Source organism: Coregonus clupeaformis, chromosome 8 (genome assembly GCF_020615455.1).
Source record: "Coregonus clupeaformis isolate EN_2021a chromosome 8, ASM2061545v1, whole genome shotgun sequence".
Lineage (NCBI taxonomy): Eukaryota > Metazoa > Chordata > Actinopteri > Salmoniformes > Salmonidae > Coregonus > Coregonus clupeaformis.
In genome coordinates this window covers 14,005,568-14,010,685 of record NC_059199.1, presented here as the reverse complement: position 1 = coordinate 14,010,685, position 5,118 = coordinate 14,005,568, and the positions used below count along the sequence as shown (strand labels likewise).

Genomic DNA, 5,118 nt, shown 5'->3' with positions numbered 1-5,118 from the left:
TATTATTTTCTCTGCTAAAATAACAGAAAAGCAGCAATTTAACGTGAGTTTAGTCGAGCCAGATATATTCAATCTTTGCGCCACGTGAAACTGTAAAGGACAGCTGTGGCCGTGGAGTGGATGGTTGGCTGTCTGGAGATGTTCTGGTTGACCAAATGCAGCCTCCCCCTAATAAAAAAAGATGGTCCATGTGCAATACCAAGTTGACCTATTGTGATAACATAGAACATATAAATCCAGTTGTAGAATCCATCCCAAAGCCAAAAATGTGAGAGCTCACATTTGTTTACAAATAACATTTATATGATAAATGTGTATTTGAAGAGGGCTGTCCATTTATTTTGTTATGGCATAATAACCACATTATGCACATTTGTGTCAGTGATTATTTCAAGCCATGTCAATCTTTCAAGAACATATGAAAAACCCTATCCACATGAGACATTTTCAGTGGTTACATCTCTTCCAAGATATTTCTTGAATGTTTCAACCTATAATATTATGTAGTGATGAATCAGCTGGCACTGGAAACAATCATTGTCATCGACAGAGGTAATTACACAGCCTGGGCATTGCTAACAAGCATCATAATGGCAAATGGCTCATTGCATGTAACCAGGGATTGATGGTGATGGGGAAGGAGAAGTCAACGTTACAACAAAGCCTCACTAATGCTCTATATCCAAGGCAAATTTAAAATACCAGGCTTTTGTCTCCCTTTCTTTCACAGGCAATTAAATAACAGTCCAATTGTGTGTGAAATAGGCCTGCCAAGCAGAGGTGCTGAAATACAGAGACAAGACCAATACCATACCGACACAGGAGAGGAATAGCCCTTTTATTTCACTGTGAAAATGGACAATAGCTTGCTACCTGAATGGAAAATCCTCTCAATAATATCAAGATGTGAGGATTGCAAGGCTGCACTCTAAACATCAAGTAACTATAACAAGTGACAATAAAACTGGTATTGTTCAAAATAGTTATTTCAACAGATTTGCAAGATCTACATTGTATTTTTTCATAGTTTTGCACCACAGCTGTTCAATAGATAGTAAGTAGACAAGGTATTGAATGTATGTTTATATGGTTCTAAATATTGATTATTAGTATTGTTATTATTATTATTTTTATTGTGTCTGGAAAAATGACAGAAGATAGCATTTTACACTGAAGTTCATCGAGCCAGTTACAGGAATCTATTTTCAAACTATTCCTAATTATTCTTTATCCAATGCTGGTCTCATGTTTGAGTATATTGCAGTAGAGATTCTCCTCCAAAATACTCCCACTCTATTTGGTTGCTTAAATACCCTTCATTCAAGCAACTCCAGTGGTTATCTCTTCAGGTAATTCACTTTTTTAGCACTGTATTCTTGCATGTGTGGTAGGAATGTTACTTGTTGTATCCTTTGTTGAATATCATGTTACTTCATTTCAAATAACCAAGCTACTTCTCAATGTTGTGAAACTATTCCATGGAAAATATTTAACACCACATAAAACAATCTACCGTGCATTCGGAAAGTATTCAGACCCCTTTAATTTTCCACATTTTGTTACATTACAGCCGTATTCTAAAATTGATAAAATTGTTTGTTTTTCCTCGTCAATCTACACACAATACCCCATAATGACAAAGCAAATACAGCTTTTTTTAAATTGTTGCACATTTATTAAAAATTAAAAACAAATATTTACTTATTTATTTATATTTCATATTTACATAAGTATTCAGACCCTTTACTCAGTACTTTGTTGAAGCACCTTTGGCAGCGATTACAGCCTTGATTCTTCTTGGGTATGACGCTATACGCTTGGCACACCTGTATTTGTGGTGTTTCTCCCATTCTTCTCTGCAGATCCTCTCAAGCTCTGTCAGGTTGGATGGGGAGTGTCGCTGCACAGATATTTTCAGGTCTCCCCAGAGATGTTCGATCGGGGTCAAGTCCGTGCTCTGGCTGGGCCACTCAAGGACATTCAGAGACTTGTCCCGAAGCCACTCCTGCGTTGTCTTGGCTGTGTGCTTAGGGTTGTTGTCCTGTTGGAAGTTGAACCTTCGCACCAGTCTGAGGTCCGGGGCGCTCTGGAGCAGGTTTTCATCAAGGATCTCTGTACTTTGCTCCATTAATCTTTCCCTCAATCCTGACTAGTCTCCCAGTCCCTGCCGCTGAAAAACATCCCCACAGCATGATGCTGCCACCACCATGCTTCCCCATAGGGATGGTGCAAGGTTTCCTCCAGACGTGACGCTTGGCATTCAGGCCAAAGAGTTCAATCTTGGTTTCATCAGACCAGATAATCTTGTTTCTCATGGTCTGAGAGTCCTTTAGGTGCCTTTTGGCAAACTCCAAGCGGGCTGTCATGTGCCTTTTACTGAGGAGTGGCTTCCGTCTGGCCACTCTACCATAAAGGCCTGATTGGTGGAGTGCTGTAGAGATGGTTGTCCTTCTGGAAGGTTCTCCCATCTCCACAGAGGAACTCTGGAGCTCTGTCAGAGTGACCATCAGGTTCTTGGTCACCTCCTTGACCAAAGCCCTTCTCCCCCAATTGCTCAGTTTGGCCGGGCGGCCAGCTTTAGGAAAAGTGTAGGTGGTTCCAAACTTCTTCCATTTAAGAATGATACAGGCCACTGTGTTCTTGGGGACCTTCAATACTGCAGAAATGTTTTGGTACACTTCCCCAGATCTGAGCCTCGACACAATCCTGTCTCAGAGCTCAATGGACAATTCCTTCAAAACTCATGGCTTGGTTTTTGCTCTGACATGCACTGTCAACTGTGCGACCTTATATAGACAGGTGTGTGCCTTTCCAAATCATGTCCAATCAATTGAATTTACCATAGGTGGACTCCAATCAAGTTGTAGAAACATCTCAAGGATGATCAATTGAAAACAGGATGCACCTGAGCTCAATTTTGAGTACTTATGTAAATATGTTTTTTTAAATTATTTTTATTATTATACATTTGCAAAAATGTCAAAATCTGTTTTCGCTTTGTCATTATGGGGTATTATGTGTAGATTGATGAGGGAAAAAATAATTTAATCAATTTTAGAATAAGGCTGTAATGCAAAAAAAATTGGAAAAAGGGAATGGGTCTGAATACTTTCTGAATGCACTAGGCCCTTTGTGTTATTAGACAATTATGATCAATTATATTTTTGATCCAAGAATCTGCAAGAAGGTTGTGGTTGTAGACACTTTTCCATTTGTGTTGCTATTGTGATGATGCACAGATGTAACCAGTGCACCTACCCTTTCCAATAATATTACATATATTTACACATACCATTCTGTTACAGGATAGACAAAAATGGAACACAATACACCCTTTGATAGATGTTGTGTTAGTGGTGGGACAGTGTGCTTTGCAAGGAGGCAGACTCAAAAATGGAGGACAAAATGTCTCAGGTCAATGACTTAATTGGCACCCTCTACTCTACCTGTGAGGTTAAACCTAGCCCTATGTTACCCCAGGGTCAACCCAAGGTCTGTGGGCAGGTCCTCTTCAAGCAGGCCTACCCAAACGGCCTTCTGCAGATAATGGTCTACCTAAAGGGATTTCCCACCAAGAATTTGGTTCCCCGTCAATGTGGAAAGTGCCATCCACATCCACCGCTGAGTGAGAGTTGTGATTCCGCTGGCCCCACTTCAACCCCCAGGGGGCGAACCATCCCAACCACCTGGGAGACCTGGACAACTTTGGACCCGAGTGCAGACAGATCTGCATGCTGCCCAAAGCCCCTGCCACACTGTTCGGGGCTGAGTCGGTAGTGGGGCGCTCCATCGTCCTCCATGAAAAGGAGTGTGATATGGGGAGGATGAGGAGAGCCCACGGAGTGGGAATGCCAGCCGGAGGATCGCCTGCTGTGTCATCGGAGTGAGCAGCCCTACTCTTTGGGATAAGACAGTCGAGCCAGACTGGGAAAAGCCCATTGAAGAGTAACTGGAATCGGTCCCTAACAGAGAGTCAACTAAAGACAATGAGAAGTGTTGTATCATGATAAGGCATGAACGTTTGAATTATGTTGTAGGGAAACACTGAACTCTGAATGGCGCCGGAGAAGATGGCTGCCGTTTTACAGCCCTCTAACTAATTGTACTATTATGTGTGTTTTTTTCGCGTTATTTGGAATTTATTCTGTACATAATGTTTCTGGCACCGTCTCTTATGACCAAAAAGAGCTTCTGGATATCAGGACAACGATTACTCACCTCGTATTGGACGAAGATTCTTTCTTCAACGAGTCGGACGCGAAGATATTCTACAGACACCCGACAAGGCCCAAATCCCCGTCATTCGCATGAGAAAGAGACAGAGATATCGTGGACGTAGGTCGGGGTGCCTTGTAAGGATCCGACGGCGAGCGAGTAAACTGCCTCTTCAAACATGTAAAGAGTCAATACAGGACTAAGATTGAATCGTACTACACCAGCTCCGACACTCGTTGGATGTGGCAGGGCTTGAAAACTATTACAGACTACAAAGGGAAGCACAGCCGTGAGCTGCCCATTGACACAAGCCTACCAGACGAGCTAAATCACTTCGATGCTCGCTTCGAGGCAAGCAACACTGAAGCATGCATGAGAGCATCAGCTGTTCCGGATGACTATGTGATCATGTTCTCCGTAGCCGATGTGAGTAAGACTTTTAAGCAGGTCAACATTCACAAGGCCGCAGGGCCAGACGGATTACCAGGACGTGTACTCCGAACATGCGCTGACCAACTGGCAAGTGTCTTCACTGACATTTTCAACATGTCCCTGACTGAGTCTGTAATACCAACATGTTTCAAGCAGACCACCATAGTCCCACCAGTGTCAAGCAGACCACCAGTGTCCAAGAACACTAAGAAAACCTGCCTAAATGACTACCGACCCGTAGCACTGACGTCTGTAGCCATGAAGTGCTTTGAAAGGCTGGTCATGGCTCACATCAACAGCATTATCCCAGAAACCCTAGACCCCCTCCAATTTGCATAGCGCCCCAACAGATCCACAGATGATGCAATCTCTATTGCACTCCACACTGCCCTTTCCCACCTGGACAAGAGGAACACCTACGTATTTAGTAGTAAAACGAAATGCATGCTCTTCAATCGAACGCTGCTGGCA

The 5,118-nt window shown here is 42.8% G+C and overlaps 1 pseudogene; it reads left to right on the top strand.

The window, feature by feature from the left end:
• Positions 1 to 3,393: 3,393 nt before the first annotated feature.
• On the top strand, positions 3,394 to 3,949 carry LOC121571025 (annotated as a pseudogene).
• The last annotated feature ends 1,169 nt before the right edge of the window (positions 3,950 to 5,118 follow it).